General features: G+C 46.1%; 1 protein-coding gene across 1 annotated transcript in view; it reads left to right on the top strand.

Moving 5' to 3' along the window:
* The window catches only part of LOC139056302 (zinc finger protein castor homolog 1-like), a 599,701-nt gene that overhangs the window by 604 nt on the left and 576,114 nt on the right, over nt 1–22,983 (top strand). The window lies entirely within an intron of this gene.

Here is a 22,983-nt window from a genome sequence, read left to right as displayed (position 1 = left end):
AAATCTCGACGTGACGTGTCGAGTTCTGCAGGTATTGCGCCCATGCACGTGGTGACAGGCGAGGGCAAATGAAAATAGGCGGGACGCCGATTACGGTGACAGTGGGGGTGAACAAGCAGTGGTGCATTTGTAAATAACACACAGAAAGGAGTAAGACAGCCACGACATACTAGGAGATTTCTGGCAACACCGATGCGACCTTTGAGCTCTACCAACTCGCGTGATACATTTGCGTGCGGGCAGATGCAGATACGCGCAATCTCTCCCCCATCCCCCGCATTTATTGTGTGTATTTGCTAGAAAGGAAAAAAAAAAAGTCGCCTGATAGAACGTGCACGTGCGTGATAAAGCCCCGCAGAGGTAGTATTGCTGGATGCTTCGTCTGGCAAAGTCCCCGCAGCTTATTTTTGCAATAGCGTGGCTGGTGCTGACTGTGGGAATCTCGCAACTTCAGACTTCAGACGTCCGTCTGGCTTGCTACCATCTTCAGGGGGAAAGGAGGTTAAGGGAATGAAGGAAGAAAGAAAGAAAAAAAAAGGAGGAAATAATGAAAACAATAATGAAAAGAAAGAAAGAAAGATCGAAAGAAAGAAAGGAAATAATAGGGAACAGTGGGGGTATTTCCATGCGCAGGGTGCACTGACGGACTAGGTAGGGTCTGTCGACTTCGGGAACTGCAGCGATGCACGGGTCGGTTCCTGAGCTTCCGACACCTGTCGCCACGACCCAAGAGCCTCTGTCTCCGAGAATGATATTGAGTCTAACTTCTGCAAAGAGATGAATGCGACGGTCGTCATAGCGGAAACAAGCGCCGAGGAGATGTTCTCTACACTCCTCACACAGTGCGTGGAGTTTGACATCCCATACCAACAAGGGGCGTTGAGGGACGCGGCAGAGGAGGGCTCCGGAATAATTTTGACCTCAACGTGCACCGAAGCACAAATACATAAGCGATATTTTCCCCCTTTTCTTTCTTTGGCTTTTTCGTTTTTTCGTCCCCCTTTTTTTCTTTTCTTTCTTTTTTTCATTACGTGTTCGTCAGAACGTGGCTGCCGCGGCCTGGGATATAGACCGTAGCCTCTCTCATGTGTTAGCTCGCGAACAGGTCCAGCCGGCCCTCGAAAGACGTCACATACTTTCGGGCTCGTTTCGGGATGACTTTAGCACTGCGCATTCGCTAATGAGCGGACGTTGCGCTTTTGCTCTTTTACACTCGCACACTAGTTCTCACACCCCGTGCAACAGCAACGCTATGGATCAGAACCAACAAACTCGGTGTTCAAACTTCAGTGCCGTGTTTATCCACCATCGCTTCTACTTTTGTTACCGAGATAGGGCCATTTGCCCTGGTATAGGATTACTAATGAATAGTGAAGCACTTCTCAAAAGCATTGAAATTGCCTAAATATCTTTCATAGCACCTGCAATAACGTCTACTAACGAATGAAACGAAATGAAATGGAATAGGATGGGTTTATTAGCTGCAATGTACAGCAAGTTGATGGTAGGATTGCAGCTAAAAGCTGCAGTTATGCGGCTTCACGAGCCCACAATGAAACATATTTTTGCGTCAGCGTGATACAGCGCACGTCATTAACACCAAATTAGCTTATTGAAACCGTAAAGTACAGCATGACGAAACAAATTCAAAATCAATAAATCAATCAAATCAACCATTTCATACAGAAATAACATTGTTAATTAGTAACAATCAATATAGCGTATACATTTCCCCGTACTTAACACTATTTCGCAGAGCGACGAAAGGGCAGGGCTTCAGCGGGAAAACAACACACGACACCTGAGACACCCGACACATTGCTCAAGTCCTGTCCCTTCGTCGCTCTGCTCGACAGTGTTAAGTATGTCCATCCAACTAGCACACTGCGGAATTTTCCTGAATTACATTTCCCGTAGCTCGCGGTACTTGCGAGCGATAACTGCAAGTCGAATCGCAAGGCATTCCCAATGGACACTGCAATATTGAAGCACATTCGAATGCAGGGCTCGTCGCCTGAAGCATATCGATCTTTCTTTCGTTGAACTCACTAAAATGTTAGCTGTGGGGTTTGGCGTCCTGAAACTTGACGGCAGCTTATGAGGAATACCGTAGTGGCGGTCTAAGAGGCATTCTCTGCCACCTGGAGTTTTTTGACGGGCACCTACAGCTAAGCACACTAGTGTTTTATTTTACATTGCGCCCCCCGTCAAGCTGCGGCCGCAATGACCAGTACCGCTCGCGCGAACTCACGCTCAGCAACACCGTGCCTTAGACCGTGCCGAGTCACTCTAGTGGGTTGATTTCGTTATGCTCTCCGCTTCTCTTATCTAGTGATCTGCACTATCTTCGTGTCGTCTTGAGGCAGAATGCCAGAGATCGCGGTAAATAAAGAAAGCGCACGAGAAGTTATGTACAGCCAGCGTGGGACCACCTAGACGCTTGCATATACTGTACGTAGTAGCCTTCAAGGTGACACTGCATCGTGTCAGTCGGCCATTGCTGCGTTTAGACCATCGCACAGGTTTCTAACGCTGGTTCATACCTTATAAAAGTTCTCACCGCGCGATAAGTTGGAAATTAGGGAGACTGCAAATGTGGGCACACCATGGAAGCACGAATGAACGCTTATAAAGTGCAGCTTATAAGACTTGCTTCAAGCTCGGTCACGAGTTACCGACCCTGTAGTCCGCTCTCTGACCTGCGCTGCCGAGAACGGTACAAGACGTGCTTCTTTTTAACACCAGCTCACGTTAGAACGCGGTTGTCACCATCGTTCAGGCAAACCCGCTTACGTATTTTTTTTTTTTAGGCGCGAAAATTTACGGCGCACGGAAAGGCCCCAGCATGCATAACTAGAAATCCTGCCTAAACGCGTGACTGCGCCGAAAGCAGGGCTCTATTACACGGCCTTGTATTCACGGTTTGCGTTTCTTTCGTGCTAGCGAGGAGTCAGACTCACGTACTCGCCTCGCGAAGAAAGAAAAGAAATAAGAAAGAAAGAGAAGGGGGAAATAAGAAAAAAAAATTAAAGACAGCAAGAAAGATTCGCGTCAACAAGGTTCTTGAAAAGGGAGGATTACAGTCCTCTCGCATAGCTGCTGTCTGGGCCGCTGAGTGAAAGGCTGACACGTTATGTCACGAAAAGCGCTTTCTTCCGCAGTCAGCACAAATCGTGGTTCTGCATGTTCTGCGTGTTGCGTTTACGGGGGCTAACTGAAATGGCCTCTGAACGCAGCAGGCAGGCAGGCAGCTGCGCGGGCATTACGTGCCCACAAGCTGTAAGCGCTCATTTTGTGAAAGTTTTTTTTCGTTCGTTTTTTTTTTCCTTCCGACGCTTTCTCGCAGGAAGGAGCCGAAAACCATTCAGGAAGCTTTCGCAAGGCTGCCGTGATTTATAAGACAAATGCGAATGCGTTTTTCAGGAAAGAGAGGCGTATACACACGCGTGATGAAAACTTAAGTTTTGTAAGAGCTGGAAAAAGCAAGAGCTGGAAAAATAAATATGGTGAGCACGCTTTGGGGGCACGAATGCCCGTTATGCTGAAAGTGCGAAAAAAATGTAAGAAGAAGCGGTACTACCACTTAAACAAAAAGAAAGAAAGAGGGAACGTGTTCGGGAGACCTTGCATGAGGAAAAAAAACTAGTTAAGCTTGTTCGTTACTATATGCGTCCTTAAATTCAGGTTAGTCACGTGGCCTCTCGCAGTTCCTTGTATGCAGTGGCTTGAAATGTAGCATATCCCCCAGGGAAGCTGCCTAATCAAAATGTTTCTCGCACGTAAAAGAAACTGAATTCTTCGTTGAGAAAAATCGTACGCAGAAACAATGCCGGAAACCACTCTATCGGCGAAGAGTTATCGGTTTTGTTATTCATTAGCGATTCATCGTTACGTATAGTGCTTAAAGACTCCTTACAAAGCTACATTAGCATGGGGACATCCCCATGACATCCCCAGTGGCCACTGTAAGGTACGAGTGGGAAAATACTGCTAGCCGAAGTTATCAACAAAAACGGCGCGGATAGCAATTACTCTCATTATTTAACACGTTCGTGTGTCGCTGTCAAAACTGTCGCCTCTTTTTTTCCCACCCTTGGTGGAGTACAACGCCCGAAAGCTGGAAGTAGGCTACGAGATATAGCATTGCCGAGCGACTTGGTTGAGTTTTGACTATCTTGGAGTCCCTGACGCGCACCTAGATCTAAATAAGCAGCCGCGTTTGTATTTTAGACCGGTTCAGATACGACAGCTGTGGCTGGATACCAAACCAGGGACATCGTGCACTATTGCAGTAGAGATCAGCATAGCGTATAACACTTACGATACCCATTCATGGTTTCACCTGAAGGTAGCAAATGCCCTCTTATTGCGTCTGTTCATTTTATTTCACTCTACAAGCCGTCGTTTATAACAAACCTCAAAATATATCTCTATGCGTGCGCATGCGCGAGGGCTTAGTCTTCTCACACGTCATTGCCTCATGTTCAACAAGTCAGCTACAAAGCGTCCGTCGAAGTCGGCTTCTCCGCAATAAGAAGCCTTGAAGGGAGATGCCAACTTTAGGAACTCATTATTATTATTATTATTATTATTATTATTATTATTATTATTATTATTATTATTATTATTATTATTATTATTATTTACAGCGACCTCAGCAAAGCTTTTGAATAGTCAGCCACTCGCTGCTTCTGATCAAGCTTACGCAATTTGGTGTTGACTCGTCAGTTGTCAATTTCTTGCGCAGCTATCTTTTTGATAGATCGTGTTATGTTAACGTCAATTTCCAAACGTCTACTTCTTACATGACAATCAGCGGCGTCCCTAGAGGATCAGTATTAGGACCAGTCCTTCTTAAAATTTTTATTAATGACATTCTTTCCGCTATTCCGAATTTTCCTTCTTTATGCTGGTGACATCAAGGTATCAAAAAAATTCCAACTGTCAATGGCTGTCGCATCCTGCAGTCTAATCCGTTCTATGTTTTCTACATGGTGCAGAGATAATGAGCTCACCTTGAATGCTGCCAAGATCAATATCATGACTCCCACAAGCAAAAACAGCAAACACTTCGTTTTCTTATTTTCCCTATTCTGTAGCGTCTGCACCATTGCGTAAGGTCTGCGAGCTCAATGATCTCGGTATACTTTTTAAAACAATCTTACGCTTTGCTGCTCACACTAAACGCGTTGCATTGCGGGATATGCACTGTCTGGGCTCTCTGTCTGCAGACTACCGAGGAATTTCAATCCTCCTACACCTTTCCGCAAGCTGTCTTCCTAAATTCGAATACGCGTCGGTCATACGGAATTGAATTTCCAGATACAACTCACATTAGAGATCGGGTCCAGAAAAAGTTTATAAGCATATATCATCACCGCTTCGCTGACAGGGACACTGGACCTTGTTCAAGCACTGTTGGATTATTCTTATTGCGCTTACTTCGTTGCCGATGAAATCGCGCTGACCAGTTTCTTTACAAACTCCTTGACGGTATCCTCACCTGCCCTGAACTCCTCAGTTGTATGTATCATGTTTCGTATTCCACGCAAGATCACCAAAGAACATATACATTTCCGTGTTCCTGCTTGTCATCACCAACGCTGAACCGTCCGCCAGAATACTGCCTTATAACGCTTAGTTTCGTGATATCGATGTTTTTCATAACTCGCTGTCATTGTTCGTTTCCGAGATTGTGTTGTTGTGTCATAGTTTCACACATTGTTCAACTGTCTTTCCCTTCCTTTTCCTTTTTGTATTACGTTGCGCTTTGTTGTATGTACACTCTTCTTTTCAAAATTGTTCTTGTTATTCATTGTTTTTTTTAATATGTATATTCCCCCTGTGGTTCGTTTGTTTTTGTTTGTTTTGTCTTTAACGTACAGTGCGTTCGCCAGCACTCAGACCTTTGGGTTGTTCGTCGGCACGGTAAATAAGTACTTGTAAATAAATGAATAAATAGATGAATTATTATTATTATTATTATTATTATTATTATTATTATTATTATTAGTAGTAGTAGTAGTAGTAGTAGTAGTAGTAGTTGTTGTTGTTGTTGTTGTTATTTATTTATTCATTTGCAGACGCGAAAGCCTTCGCATAAAAACTACTCTTAGGGCACTTAATTTGAATTAGCAAGGAGAGCAACATTTTTAGAAGGTAATTAAAAATTTTCTTTCATTTAAACGGTTGGTTTTCCCGCTGTTATACACCTTGAAAATCGCATAATTAAAACAAGACTTTCGACTAGCTTAGGCTCGTCTGACCATCCAATGCACAGCAGTGCGGCCAAAAAGAACAAAAAAACAAGGCGGCTGTCTAGGCGAATTTTACAAAGCATCAGCAATCAAAACATGGTCACGCATGGTACGCAGGTTATTGAGTAATTTGACACGTACCGCTACGAGATGGCGCCACCGACGCGGTCGCCGCGAGCGCGATCGGGTAGGCTATTTGCTCCGGTCCAACAGCTGTTAGAAAAGAGGTCGGTGTGTATAGAAATCACGGAAGGAGAAAAAAATAACCTAGGCGGGAGAATCGCGTCACGCAACTAGCTTTCGCAAGCCAACTCTCCGTGAAGTCAGTTCAACACGTTACCTTTGACATTTGGGGTATTGGTCGATAATGTTTGGTTCCCTATAGCTGTCAATTGATGCGCACTTGTTCGATTGCTCTGCCGTGGCTCCGCCTGCCAGGGAAGTAGCACTGAAACCTACCAACACTCTCTGCCGACTCGTTTGGCTTCAGTCGCGTTACGCAGTGCTCCCTCCTTGTTCCTTCCTTTCTGCATGGCATAAAAAGGATACACGTGACGCCATATGACTGTCATACTCGCAGCTTTCTTGCTTATACGCAAATAGCCATAATGCGAAACTTTTCACTGCGCTAGGCTGTTCAACGGCGTATATTGATGGCGTCACGGTGGCGTAAGTGTGTGGTTACTATATTCACTATTATGTTTTATTCAGTCTTTGAGTCCACTTTCAGCAACAACAACGTCGGATAATTCAAAATTTCATTTACGCGAACTAAAGTATCTGATCGTTACGACAGTGGAAGAACGCAAGCCGACCGTGCATTTGTTTATTCATGTGTAATGTTACTGGACGTGTTTTGATTATGGCAGTAAGTACCGTTTCGAAAGGAAGAACGAACGAACGAACGAACGAACGAACGAACGAACGAACGAACGAACGAACGAACGAACGAACGAACGAACGAACGAACGAACGAACGAACGAACGAACGAACGAACGAACACGCACGCACGCACGCACGCATCAGATCGGATAGAACTTGGGCCCTTTCGCTTCCGTGTCCGGCACTCACACAAGTGCAATAAGAGGATATCGGCTGTTTGCGTGCGCTGCATCGAGAGATAATCCATCGTGACGCACGCAGCGTGCGATTGCAATGCAGGCATGCACGGACCAATGCCGTGTCCACAGTCTCACGTACTGCGGACACGACATTCCACGGAGCTCACCTCGTTTGCGTCCTTTAACCATCGTCCCCCAACGACAAGTCAGAGCGCAGCACCTTCGCGTAAAATAAATCAACGCCAGCCTTCTCACCATTCTACTGCAACAGCTTGCGTCGGCGACTGCAGTAGCGCCGTGTCTATTGGACAGGCGTAAGCAGTGTTAGTAAAGTCTGGTTAGGTGTAGGCGCATGTACAGACGATACAAACGCCACAAAATAATTTAATAAATGCTGTATAGACTCAGGGCGTGTGTAGGCGAACGCCAGCGTTCTCTCCTTTTTCATTTTTTTTTATTTCCACGCACAGAATACCCGTGTTTGATCTTCGGCGGGAGCGCGCCAAAATCACTTTCTGTCATGCATGCGCGAGACGCGTGACTGGCGCATGTCGAGCATAGGCGTTTATGCCAAGGTCACGTCTCTCGCGGCCCACTCCCTCGGCGAAGGCCGACGGCTACTTCGCGAGAGCTATGCTGCAGAGGCTTCCTGTCGCGCTTTTTTTTAAATTTTATTTCTTTTCTTGAAAGGCATGTGTACTACGTACTTGCGGCATCGCGCGCCGCGTCAGACGCGTTGCGCGGTTTCTTTCACCTTTCTTTCACTTTTCTTTCACCCACTATAATGTATACTTAATGCATTTCCTTCGCACATTCCAGCCGCCGCACGCCGCCTCCACTTTCTCCTTTCCACGGAAAGAAGCAAACTTCGCCTGCACGGCCGTCCAGAACTCGCGCCCTCGCTTTCTTATTCTTATTCCAACATGCATCGTGCCCCGCGGAAACGGGACTCCCCTCCTTTTTTTTCCACGAACGCCCGATCAAACTTGACGGATCGCCAGGCATCAACGTCATGCGCCGAGAAACGCGACGTTTCGGCTCTTCTTTCCTGCCCAACGCGGCCGTTCGTTTCACGCTCTTGCTCGCTCGCGTAAGGCTTTTATTCATTTCATCTCCCCCTGACACTTCGCGTCTTGATTCAATGTTAACTTTTCCCGGATCACTCATTCTTTTTCTCTCTATTTCTTTGATTCAATGGTTGCTGTATAGCAGACAGCTTCCGAGGCGCGCTGCTGGCTCTTTTGCTTGAACATCCATTTCGTTCTCAAAGAAAATATTGCCGCCTTTACGCGATTGGTCCCGCGATAGCGCGAACTCGCGGATGCCTGCTTTCTTTCTTTTTGTGTGTGTGTGCGTGCGTTTCCGTGTGTTTTTTTCGCACCCTTTTCTTGTTCCATCACTCGGCGAGAGTCAAGCGGATGGATGCTCCTCCGGCTTTCGCGCGCGCCATTTTTATCTCCTCACTCCCGCCGTCCTTTCGCATTTTTTCAGCGAGGAAGACTCTCTAGGCGGGGTGTGTTCGCAGTTAACCTTCAAATCTGAGCCGGTCGGAAGGCTTGGCACAAAGGCTTATGTAAAAACTGCTGCGCCGAGGAAGAGAGAGGCGCCCGGCGAGGCGAGGAGACAAGAGGTCCGCAGCGCGGCTGTGTTAAGCATGGGCGCTCGCACATAGACGAGCGGCGGACAGGTTAAGGACGGAGTGCTCGGCAGGGCAAGGTTATTCGCGAGAAGAGAAAGCAGAGCGGATGGGAGTGGAAGAAAACGAAATAATTTTTTTTTCTCTTTTTTAAAGAAGAAGAAGAAGGAGGAGGTAGGCGAGGAGGGCGGTAGACAGGCGCGCCGGGAAATGGACTACTGCAGATTCACTTTTGTCAGGCAGGCGAGCTTTCTTTTCGGCGGGAACGTTGTTCTTGTTGCGCGCGTACGTCTTTTCTGCGCGCGTCGCACGTCCTCGGAAGGTTCCGCATCGATATTTTGCAGTTTTCATTTTGCTCATTATGCATAATCTTGTGTCGCCGAATAGCCGAGACAAATCAGTGCGGAAAAAAACGCGCGACGTGGATTTAACGGCTGCAACGTGACCGTTAGGTTGCTTCTATCTCTAGCTAGAATTCTAGCGATGCGCAGCACGACGAAAGATACGTTGCGAGCAGGCACCATTAATAACGAAGGTCGCCAGTTACGAGTTGCAGGTCTAACGCAGACAGCCTTGTGTTTTCTTTAACTGCGGAACGTTCTTGGACCATGGTGGTGTCCTGCCTCTGCATTGCTTCAATGATACTTTGAAAATAATCTGTGTGTGAATATACTTACCCTGTGTGTGTGTTCGGCTCTTCACAGCGAAGACGTATATTGCTAGGGATCCGTTCGCTTTTGTTCTCTGTGAACAAAAACTATCATCATCAATGGCTCATAACACCGTAACCAAGCAAAAAATGCTATGGCCCATAGCCCCGTAAAGCGCAAGCTACACGCACTCAGCAAAGTAAAGAGAACAGTGCTTGAATTCTTTCGCGCATACAACATACAGAACAGCATGTCGAAAACTGTCATCATCAATGGCTCGCACTCCCGTGAGCAACGGCTCATATACCCGTGAGCAATGACTCATACCCCGTGAGCAATGACTTATACCTTCGTGATAAAGCACAAAATGCAATGACTCATAGTCCTGTAAGGTTCATGGCTACTCACTTTACGTGAGTTAGATGTGATGACACTACCCCTGTTGTAGGTGATTTCAATGTGGATGTCTCGGTACTGAAAAGGGAGCGGTTTATGCGTTCCGTGTTGCAGACATATCCCTCGCGATGGCACACCGATCCGGCCCACCCGACCACCAAGCGGCGTTACGTGCATCGATTTGACATTATCAAAGAATGTGATTGCAGTTGCGGGTGAAATAATGACCACCGATCAAGACAATAAATGAGTGTGCGTACCTTTCGTCACGATGACCACCCATCAAGACAACAAATCAGTTCGTACCATTGTTCCAAATTATGTGTCACCTCCACCGTGTGCAAAACAGCTTCGCTGGTCAACCACCTTCACAGAGTGCGATGGCTCATGATTTTTTTCTTTCTTATATGTTATTCTTTCTTTCATCGCTCTTTATCGACAACATCTTGAGTAGCATTATGACCAATAAATATTCTGGTCAAGGAAAATGTATGTATATGAATCGCAGCCTTTCTTAAAATATCTTAAGTGCCCGAAAGCTTCATATGCAAGGAGGGTTCCGAACGGGCAAGTCATATAGGGGCAACGTCTTAAAATACCATGCACGCGTTCAGGCAACTGCCATTCTTATTGTAACGTCTCCGAAGAAACAACTTCGCTTGAAATTGGGTTGGGATTCCACAAGATCGTACAAGTCTGCTGTCTTCTTTTTTGTTTAAAAACCTTCAGTACAGTCTTGATTACGAAAGATCACGTACTTCTTGCGGAGAAGTAGCCGAAATTAAAGTTCATTCATGAATCGCTCGGGACAGGCCTTCATATTTTGACACTTTTGAGAAACATTACGCTTTACATTTTGATTCACCGGTTGTCCCTGGTCCCGATGAAGTACATGCACGGAACTAGTGGCTTGTAAGGCTGTTTAGAAGAACGAGATTTGTCGATATTATAAATTTATTCACCAGCATTCCTAGCTACTTGAAACTGCTGCGGGGGTAAAATGGCAGTGCGTCCGTCTCTTATTCGGGAGGTACCGAGATCAATTCCGTTTTTGTTTTTTGTTTTCTAATGGGTAGAGATGCGCCACGACCTGGCGCTTAGTTCTTCAGATGGGTTCTCATCTCGAAGGGGGGCTCTATAGGGATTTTCGAGGTTGTCTGGTCACCCCTTGTCACCACAACTTTGGTGAAATTGTCGAGCATCCGCCGCTACTTTGGGAGGCAGACGAGTGCTGCCGCCGGGGTACCTACAGGTAAAATTGGCCCAAGCGCGCTCCCGGCCTGGTACTCGGCAATTGCAGGAATCCCAGACGCTTGGGAGGACATTTGCCTTTTGGGGAGTTGGCCGGCGTAAGGTAGAGCGTAGCGTCGACAGTGCGTCCATTCAGCTTCGCCCTTGTTGCACAGATTCACTCCGCATTTCTGGAGGCACACGAGCCGTCGAGCTGAACAATACAACGACGGCGGCGACGACTGCGGCGTTTTTTTGATGGTCACAGCTAGTGAGGCACAGAAGGGAACAAAGTCAGGTCAAATAAAACCCATATATTGTGCACACGATGGACGACGAAAAGGAGACACCAGAAATGCGCATAAACGAAGAATGCAGTTTTTTTTTCCCTGATATCTTGATGCAAAAAGCCGCCCCTTGTCGCTCGGAGGCCCAGTGCTTTGAAAATGAATTTACGAGAAGAAAAACCGGGCTTGCCTTTTGCGACTTAGCGATCTCCTCCGAGACCCATGTCGAGCCGCATCTTCTATTTCACTAGCCGCTGCGAGAACCGTACGCAACAGGGAATGGATGCAGCAGACGCCGCAGCTGTAAAGAAACTGCGTTTTTCGCCAAGGCTGAAACCTTCACACGCGTTTCCCGCGATAGAGTATCTTGCAGAGCATGGTGCTAGAGGATTGAGCTCAGCAAACAGAGTGATGCGATAAGGAAGCGGAACACGCTACGATAGCTGCAAACCTTCCGCGTAGCCTAGCCTTCTTATTTCTTTTTTTTTTGCAGTCCTTGCATAAAGTACGAGACCTCAGCCTTATATTCGCTTGAGAAACAAGACAACTGTGAGTTTTAAACGTGTGCCCAGGTTATCATAAGTTGACAGTAACTTTAGCGTACGCTGAAGAGGATGAAGGTGAACGCCCGCTCGCTCACAAGACCTCCATTGAATTACTTCGACATTCTCATTCGAATGCGTTGTTACTTCCTATTACTTGTTCTCTATTTGCTTGCTTTTCTCCTTACTTGTTCACATTTTCGGTCGCCTAGACATCGCCACTGGTTCTGCGTGGTTAAGGTGACGTTAGAACGGCAGTGGGAAATCTATGAAGACCGTTAAGAAACAAATGCTGGTTTTATTTTAACACTAATCTACGAGGGCAGCTACATGGACTCGTGCATATGGTGCCTTCTACTTTCTTGTAGCGCAGGCAGAATGAAAGGGCCACAGAAAGGCAAGTTAGACAAACACACAGCGCTAACTTTCAACAACAGATTTATTTACAATTCTCGCAGGCGTACTCATACTCCTCAAAACGTAATATCACACGTGTACGTCGCTCAGCAAATAGGAACAAAACCGCGGAAACCCCATGCAGACCCTTTTGTGGCCACACTGATTATTTAGAAGGGTGCCCGTTCGACGAGATCCGAGATAATCTAGATCTCTTTTTTTTTATTAATAAAGAAATAAATGCGCTTGAATTTTGGTCCAATAAAGCCTGACGGTCAGTTCGATCCATGAGCCATCTAAGGCTTTCGCCTTAATGAAGCCAAGCATTATTGCAAAGGCTGCCCTCCAACTAACGAGGGAGCGAACTTCCAAGTACGTGACACCTGAAAGGCAGTCTAAAAGGAAGCACTTAATCACTCTGGCATGATGAAGCATGCTGTTGGAACGCTAGCTTCACTAACTTCGTCGTGAGAAGTTTACTATTATAGAAGAAAATGCAGCCCAAGTTTCATTTCCTGAATTTCATGCCGAAAGGGCAGCGGCTGTGTCTCAGTGTGGCACCACCAATTTCTAAGCTTTCTTCTTTTCTTCGTTCTTGGAATTTGGGCCGTTGTGCCCCGGTAGGGGTTCAGAAACTTGCCATGGTTAAATCTTAGGCTCTTTTAGAAAGCGATTTGGTGCATCTTTACTGATAGTAAAATAACTAGATGTGAGCAGACGCCGTGAAAATCAATGACGTCACACGGAGCTGGTGCGGGAACTTCGAGGGGGCGCGGACACAAGTTCGACGTTTTTCCGCCCTCTTTTTTGAGCTTACTCTTGAGGCAAGAGTGGCCTTTTTGATATCGTAGACTGATAAATTACCAATACAGGTCAAATTATTTTCCTCTTTAGTGTTCTCCTGAGGAATGGATGAAGTGTAATGAGACAGAAATAGACATAGATGAAAAAAAAAGAAAGAAAAATAAACGAAAGAATAAACTCAACATCAGCCCCTTCTTTTTGAGCAGCGGTCCTGTGAGATCTGCGATAAGTTTTTCGCTTACGCAAGATAAGTGGACCATTTGTGTCAGCGTGGCTATAACGTTTGGCTGGCCTATGGTGAGGTTCCTTTTGGGAGGAATAAGTGACAGCGCACCTGCGGGAATGATATCGCTGACATTGTTCTGTTTGCAGTGCATGTTTGTACAGTGCAGATTGCTTGTTGGCACAGAGCATATATTTTTTTTTCGACTCGTCCTTAGTGATGTTTGTTCCCGTTTGAGCATGCGCCAACAGCCCTCACTTACGTAAGCGCAATCAACGTATGTAAAAACCTCTCCCCGCGATCTTCGTCCCGACAATGACGTAATTTGCCTTGCTCAGCTTTTTGAGACTGAAATCTCCCTGGGTATTGCCTTGACACCTCTCGGTACATCGACCTAGCTTCTTCTCGCCGTTAAAGTCTGTATAACGATCGCCTTCTTGCCATCATAATTTTTTTACTTATATTATTACGTATAGGCAAACTTTTTTCCCCTCTTGAACATTTGCTGCAATGTCCGCGACTTTATCCGCTGCTTGAATATAGTTCTTTTGACCGTTCTCTGTTGATCCACACACGCGTCTATATAGGCGACTTCATTCCAGCGCTGGCAATTTTCGCATGTCAGCCCTTTCCATTGAAGTTGCTACGGTTTGATGGAGCATTACTGGTCGTATCACTGTCTTGAATATGGGTCCTTCAGAATTGTAATAGTGCCTCGGTCGTCTCCTTCTGTGATCGGTATTCCAAAGGCCGTCAATCCGAAATGGTATGCTTCAACAATGGTCTGTCATGAACGCGCGCTTTCGCAGTGGCGACCGATTGTCTCTGTACAGTGTAGCGAGCACAAGCGCATAAAAAAAAAGATGAAAAAGAAAACGTATGGTGTCACATAACCTACAAAAATGGCTTTAGCCTTAATTGGAGTTAGTTAAGCTGCCCGAGAACACGTGCTGTTATATTGAAGTATGCGGTGATCGCTACTGGATGTGATCGTTTGTCTCTCTCATCGGTGTCTCTGTCTTTACTTTCTTCTTGTATTTTTACATCCCCTCCCATCTACCCCAGTGTAAGTATAAGAAAGCCAGATTTTTTGTTCTGGCTGACCTCTCTGCCTTTCTCCTTTCTGTCGGTTCTCTCACTTGCAAAATTTATCGTTTAAGCTCGGCGAGGGAGCCGATGGTGAACCATTATTACATTACAGACGCTTTACAAGCCTTAAAATCTCACGTTGGGATTTCAGTCCAGTGGCTTTTCCCGCACACTTTGATTAGCGCAGTAGTTATATAGCATTCGGAGAGCAGCGCAGTATACCTAACAGCATTTGTGGGAAACGCATATATGTGGCAAGGCACGCATGTACTTCACCTGCGCGAATATAGGGTGCATGAAGTGACGGCGACAATGGCGCTGCTAATTACGGACGTCATGTTACAATGACTCCCTCACGTTCACGGACGTTTTTGGAAAAACTATGCAAAACCCCATATTCACCAACAGGTCATGATTCGTAGCTCTTGCTAGACTTCATGATGATGGTCGTTATGATAATGATGATGATAATGATGATACTGTTGCGTAAGAACAAGCAGACGATATATATATATATCCCCTTAGACGGGGCGCTGACAAATAGTCCCCTAGCCTGCTTAAGTTACTCAGCTATGCTATACATGTTTTTTCATTTTAGCATTTTTTATGCATCTCCTTAATCTGCTTTCTCTTTCCCAAAAATTATCTACCTTGTGTCGCTACCTATACCAGTAACAAATCCGGTCGTATCAATCTCTTCCCTGCTTTTTTCCCGCCAATACACTAAACGTCTCTTGCTTATCTCGACTGCTGTCCGGTTGATGCTTCCGTCCACATTAAATGCAAGCACTTCTGGAAGGTGTACGTTACCTATACGGATCTCACTGGGTGAGTCCCTTCGCATTCTATTAGGTTGTGCTGAATGGTCTCCGGATCTTTGCTGCAGCGTACGCATGCCTCATCTTGTTGAGAGTATTTGCTCCGGCATGTTCTTGTTCTTAAGCAACCAGCTCGAGCCTCAAATAATAAGGCAGTGCCCATTGGGTAATTGCACAAATTTCTCCTTCTAATTTCTTTCTTCTCATTTTTTTGTGAATATCCGTAGCCATTTTTCTTTCCATTCTTTGCATCCAATTCACTGTCTCTGCTCCTATCACTTATATTTTGATTACTCTTGGCTGTCTATTTAGACTTTCAATTACCCTGTACTTGGTGGCCAACTTTCTTGACCTGCCCCTCCATTCTGTGTCCACGCTTTTCAGGTACAGAAACTTATTCACTTTAGCCACTAATTTATTTTGATCCATGTTCCTTACTCTTTCTTCAAAACTAATTTTTCTCTGCGCGCCTTCGACCTAAATAGAGGCCCAGCCGGCGCACCGATGTGTGGTTAACTTCCAACCCTGACAATATATCTGATTTGAGCACAGCGCCATCCACTGACTGAAAGTTACCTTCAAGAACGTTCTTCCGTGCTTCTTATGACAGGGAGTCACTTAATTAAAGACACCCGGCTTACTCTAGCGCATTCGAGTAGATTGTGAGCATTAGTACAGTTAAGAACTTCTCGCTCAGGCAACACCAAGAGGTGTTGTGAACGTTCGGCGAACGTTCGAATATGGAGGATCAGGGCGGTCCTCCACTATACGGAGTCGAGGTGCATTGTAGGGCGGAGGAACCGCTCTCGATAACAGGGTTACGTATAGTTTCCGCTTGTAAACGTGTTCGTATTAACGAGAAAGCCGGTCCAGGACAACCGCAGGAGCCGCGGATGTCGGCGCCAGAATCCGGCCTAACTGTGCGGCCGGCAATAAAAAAAAGGACGTCAACTGCGAGCGACTCCGCCCCTTGCCTCTCGCCTGCGACTCGCTAATTGCGACTCCTTCCGAATTAAGGCGCTGTCGTCGCGCACGGCAGGCGTGGGACTCGACCGGCGCTCGTCGACCAAAAAGGAGACGCGCACGCGGCGGTCCCGCCTCTGGCGTTCATGAGCGTGAAAGGCTGCACCCTTGAGGCCTCGTTTACTCAAGAGCAGGACGGGCTTTAGAAAGAAGGAACGAAAAGAAAAACAAGAGAACAGCAACACAAGCGCGTGGTCTTGAGAAAGGATCGGGTCCGTGAGAAAAAGACGACGCTGGAAATTCCGCGCCCCATGTGTCAGAGCGAGCCCGCGGCCTGGTTAAAAGCAGGAAAGCAGCTGTATGGAGCAATAAAAAACACACGCGGTCGTACGCACACTCACCACTCGTGCGTTCGTCGTAAAAGCGGAAGGAGCAGACCCCGAGCACGCACCCTCGGCAACGCAAGGACGCCGCTCGAGCATTCACGATGTCGCTAACGCTTGCGCCCGAGCTTTCAAACAATGCACGGACACGCGCACGCTACAAAAACTAAACTCGTAACTAATATCGAGGGCAAGTAACCTTTGCTTTGCTTAAGGAGCGTGTATTTATGTATACACTATACGCCGTCGAATGCGCGGCGTTTCTCATGTATGCTATACCGAACGCCCGTAAAATCTACAGGCTGACGGCCACAAAACTGAAAAACATACAAACAAAAAGAAGCACTGAAAGTTCAAGCGACGCACGCAGGACCCCGTCCACATCCCACCTCTGTACCATTCAATTACCGCAACCTGCAAGGCCATGTACTCGTTCGACGGTGCAAGCAGGGGTACGACTTGTCTCGGTATATGTTCCCGAAGCGCCTTGGAGGAAGAGAAATAGGAAGCGGCGAGTAACAGCGAAGGAAGGAAGGGGACCATGTATTCCCGGGACGTTCGCGCTCAGATCCGTCATAAATTTTGAGCCCGCTAATATTGCGTGCGCTTTGCGTTATTTATTTTTTCTCCAAGGTCGCCCCGGACTCGCGGCCCATTTCTCAGAGGGACGAGCGAGAAAGCTGTTGCGCTTCTTGTTGCGCCGTGGGTTCGGCCTTCTTCTTCGCTGCCCCGTGTGCGAGCCCCGTCGTTTTGTTTCCTTCGCGCGTTCTGTCTCGCGCGCAGTCTTGCAAAGTGCAGTGAACTTGGAAAACGAGGCGTGGTGGATGCTCGGAGCCACTTCCGTTTCCCGGGACGCTCGCTCGCGGAGTCGTTAATCAGAGGCCAAACGAGCTGCTTCCCGGCGGCCCGCTGTCACGTGACGCGCGATGTGAAAATCTGCACGTGCTGTCCGTCCTTGCGGCAAGAAAAGCTGGCGCGAGCGCCTACGAGGAATCGGCGATTTCTCGGCGTGGATTGTGCGCAATTTCATTACTCCCTAGTAGACACTATCGTGCGACCGCATATTGTCGGTGAGTACTCGCTGCTGAGTGGGTAGCAACGCCTTCAGGCATGAAACAGTGTTTCTGTCATAAAATGGCGATTCAGACTTGGAAGGTCGTCTGGTACTAAATGAAAGGATACGCATGATCTCTTGCAGAACTTTTTGTTGGGCTAGTTGGTGCATGTTACTGAAGTACTATAGCGCTAAATAGACGACACAAGAAGAGAAACGGACGAGCGCTTTCCGTTTATCTTCTTGTGTCGTCTGTTTAGCGCTATAGTACTTCAGTAGCATGATGTCTTAAACGTAGGGAGAACTCGTACCAGCGAATGCTTCGAGTTGCTAAAGCTTATGTGCCCGAGTTACAGTTCTGGCTCAGCGTATAGAGCGGCGGTTGCGAGGGGTCGCAATGCCGTGTAATCCATGCAGCTCACAGAGCACACGCATTCGGACCGTTAGCCGCGCGCTGTGCCACTTTGCGTGAATAAATTGTTGGAAGCACTACTCCGGCTCGAAACGCGACCGCGACGTCGAAAATAACGAATCTTCTGACTTTCAGCGGGCTGCAGAGTAGCCAGTTTCACTAATTAAAACGAACATACGGGAATCCCTTGTGTCACTAATTAGGAACACATCACGATGGCAGGGCTGCTTTCAAAATCAATATACGTATTAACAAATTACGGTATCGCTTCCTTTACGTTCACTATGTTCTCGGAGGTTCCTGTGTGGCCTCAGAGGATACAGAAACTTTAAAAATGCGTGGAGGTATGCAGTGAACGCCACCTGCAGGAACGCTGCCCTAAACATTCCTGCGCCGTAATGATACAAGTGTTCGACCTCGCCAGAGGTTGTACGTTGTCGGTACTTGAAGGAAAATTGTTTTTATTAAAAGCATTAGTCGACGTATGTGGAGGTTGCCGGTGCCAGCTACTGGCGCTGAAATTTTTCTCACACGATACGCTCAGCGAGTTTGGGAGGCGGCGTATACTTTAGCAAAAGTTCCCAGGCATCTCGTGTGGGCGTGTTTTCAAGTGGGCGTGCTGAAGAAAAAAAAAATAAACAGAAGAAAAAAAGGAGGGAATATGAGAGGTATAGGCGAAAGAGAGAATTCACAGAGCGTCTTAGTCAGTTGCAGTGGCTATTCCTGTATTTACTTACGTTGAACATAAAGATGACTTGCAAAAAAAAAGAAAAAGAATGCCGTACAGAAAGAAGAACGTGAAAAAAAGGTAAAAAGAAAACAGAGTTTCTCTTCACCGCTCGCTCTTTACGCTTGAATGGGGAAAGCGATCAGCCACAGCGACTGCTCTAATTATGCGGCGCGCTCCGCAGACCTAATTATCATATATTTAAATAAGAAACCAACGCTGTTGGCGGCCGACTCCGTTCTTCGTGTTTTTTTTTTTTTCTGCGGCAAACATTAGCTCAGTGGAAAATGGCGCCCGAGAAATACTGCCCCAGGGCGACCGAGGCAGTTTCACTTTTGGAATTTGGCAGCATGCTCTTGAGAAAAAAAAAGTTTCGAGGAACCTTGCGATCGCTTTGTAAGGCAGTTTTTCACCTGTTCTCTGTGCGCCCCTTGGTATAGCGCTCAGAATAGCGAGCGTGTGTTTTCTTACAAGAAGTAATCATCGATTCTTTGTTACGAAGTGCAACACGTCATAGGCAGGTGCGATTTGGCTTGCGTACTACAAACAAGAGAGCGAGAGATCAAGAGAGAATGTCCCTCAAGAGCGTAAAAATCGAAACGCAACTTTCTGAAGACCGTAACTTTTTAAATATGCAATTAATGCCGCCTCCGGAGCAGCAGCGCGTAATTTCTTAAGCTGCGCGTTAGGTAACGGAGGGCTGTTCGGGAAAACAATTTTTATAAAAAAAAAAGAAACACAAAGCAATGTGCGGCGAGCGACTTGCGAAGTTTACGTTTTTTAATTCTTGCTTTTATATGAGCGTAGCAGTTGCGTGTTCTCCGCGGCAGATTATTTGCTAATGCGGAGGACGAATCATAGAGAGAGAGAGAGAGAGAGAGAGAGAGAGAGAGAGAGAGACTATATATACAGAAATGAGAAAGGCAGAGAGGTTAACCAAAACAGAAAATCTTGTTTGCTACTTTGTAAACAGATAAGGTTGAATTAGAAAATAGGCTATAGAGCACAGTCACAAGTTCACAGCCGGTCACGATCACAGCATGGGCTCACAATTAGCACCAATGCTAAAGCTGCTTTCTTTTCAGCTTTGTTGTCCTTAATTCTTGCAATAACGTCTTCGTCGCCCTCTGCTGAGACGGATTGTGAGCTCGGCATTCCGACTTGGTTTGTTCCAACAATGGTCTGTCATCTACGCCAGCTCCTGCACTCACGAGCCATCGTTCATGTGCGCTGTATCATGTGCAGTCGCACATAACGTGTTCAACGGTCTCCTCACGGGCACAGGGAATAGAACATAACGAATGACCAAAATGCGTTTGTTTTCGTTGGGCCGCCTTGAAAACAAGACATATCGAGTGGAAGAATGCATCCTTCCCTTAAAAACAACGTAACAACGAAGATTTATTTTCATTCTCATGCATCAATGCCCTTTCCTCCTTTCCAAGTGCGAGGTAGCGCTCCACGGGCTTCAGCCTGCTTAACCGTTTTGCCTTTCATATCACGCATATCTTTATCACTCCTGTATCTGTCGCTCTATTCTTCTAGGATTGCTTTTAAAGTAAGGAGGCGCCTCGTTTCACGATGTTGTAATATATATATATATATATATATATATATATATATATATATATATATATATATATATATATATATATATATATATATATATATATATATATATATATATATATATATATATATATATATATATATATCTTGTGTCACAGTAAGAAGCCTTTTCGTCTATGATAGCTTAGTTCTAATACTGTGTGTATACTCACGCCATCTAGTAAATTTAGAACTTACAGTGAGGCATTTTGGTCTTGACGATCAGAGAAATCTTAACACGTTGACTGTAGAGTATCTAGTTTTTGTGGTTGTTGTTGATATGATATAGCGAGGTACTGATGCACAATTTAAGGCATCGGATACTCCTTAGCTCTTGAATGGGTTACAACATACAGGGTTCAAGATTACATATCAAATAACCTTTTTATACAAGCACCAGAACTTGTCAAGCAATGTTTTCACAGTAACACTATGACGTAAGAAAATACATGGTACATACAATATGCAAGTTAAATGACTCCACAGTTCTGAAGCAAATATAAAATATACAAATAATACTGTCTCCTAATAATACAGTCTCTAGTCAGCGGGTGGTACAAACATCATGTAAATGGATCATCACATATAGTCACAAAAGAACAGCCAACATAGCATAATCCACATATACATGCATATATAAAGCGACATTGAAATGAAAGGAACATTAAACTCGTTAATAACGGCCAGCAATGTCACTGTCGTCGAGAAAAGTTTTTAATGCTTTTAAAGCGCCCTTCTGCAAGGCCCTTGTTGGTCAAGGACCCAAAAGTTTCTTTAAACTCAATGGTCTGCGGTCTAATGTAATTAGGGTTGATTTAAGTCGGCGTTTTGGTGTGTCGTGATGTGGGCAGTCCAGAAGGAGGTGATGTATGTATTCATCTACAAATCCACATTCACATTCGGGGCTTTCCGCATGGCCAATTCTTTGTAAGAACTGTTTCGTGTAGGGAATGCCTAGCCTTAATCGATGAATAAGGGTTTTCATTTCCTGTCTAATGACAATGGAAATTTGAATTCAATATATAGATTAATATGATACCAACGCGAGCTTTTAGAATTCTGGTCAAACCACGTATTTATACACACTTTGGAAGACGTTGCCCTTGTAATGCAGCGTAATTCATTCTTTGATATTATGAGCAGGACCACACCATTTTTGAGGTGTGCTTGTCGTGCTGCTTCATCGGCTGCTGTGCTGCCAGGAATGTTACAATGCCCTGGCATCCACTGGAATGCTATTTCATGCTTCGCTTGGCTTGCCTTTGTGAGGTCTTTAAGTGTTTCATATATTATACTATCACTGATTGTTTTGCCTTTTGTGCTGCAGAGTGATGTTAAAACCGCCTGTGAATCGCTGAAAATTACCCATTCTTGCGCATCTGTTACTGATGTTATAAATTTTATCGCACATAGGATTGCGAATAGTTCAGCCGTTGTGAACGAAGTCTTACGAGATAACTTAAATTATTTTTGTTTATTGAGGTGCGGTCCCGCTTAGACTTATCTGGCCATCGAGCTCTTTTCTACCACAACTGATATGCTATTTGAATGAGCGCAGCGAGGTAATTATTAAAATGAAAGGGACCACATATTGCCCCGTGAAATTTGTCTGCACAAGCGCAGTCGTCACATTATTAAGCCAAATTTCCTCCGGAAGGTTGTCTTGATTAACTTCCATTGCTCTGTCATTTCATCGCAGTCCCGCGCTATTCTATACCTACGTTGCGTAGTGCCTAACGAAATGGCGTCGGCAAACCGGACATTTCGATATGCGTGATGCGGAAATAGCGTTTGTGCAACATGATGCTGAGCTATCACTACCGGACATTTTTCGCATGCAACCGACCGGGCAAGCGTGTATATACTGCAGTCATCGCAGCCTCTGTCTGGTTAGCCCGTGGCCTTAAACGAGCGGCCCCGTCACGAATAAGTGTGTAGCTGGGTAGTATAGTGGACGTCCCGCAGGGCGACGCAAAAGGAGCGAGCACAAGTGAGGGACACCCGTGCGGAAAGCCTGAATGAGCGATCAAAATAAGGTCGACGTGGACAGATGCACGCAAGGCGCGTCGTTCGTCGGGCACACACACGCATACCGAGAGACTTGTGTGACAGCCACTTGTGCTTGTGCTCGCTTGTCGTCAACGTCGTCGTCGTCGTCGTTGCGTCGTCTGATGCGGAGCAGACCCATTAGATTCCAGCGCTTTATTCTTTTCCAGTTCAATTGGGTCACGTCGTTCTGTTACTCCCCATCTCGAGCGAGTCACTCCCGGGAGCCGCTGGCACTGTTGTGGCGGCTGTCACGGCACGACCGCCCGCCTGCCCGTCTTTTCTGCCGAAAGGTTTTTGACAAACGCGCTGGGGCGCTGAGCGACCGGCAGTGGGCTCTTAGTGAACCGGACGCTAAATGAATAGGTCAACGCGGAAATAAAGGGACGCCGTGAGGTTT

This window comes from Dermacentor albipictus, chromosome 2, assembly GCF_038994185.2.
Source record: "Dermacentor albipictus isolate Rhodes 1998 colony chromosome 2, USDA_Dalb.pri_finalv2, whole genome shotgun sequence".
Classification (NCBI taxonomy): domain Eukaryota; kingdom Metazoa; phylum Arthropoda; class Arachnida; order Ixodida; family Ixodidae; genus Dermacentor; species Dermacentor albipictus.
This window is presented reverse-complemented; position numbering and strand designations above follow the sequence as displayed.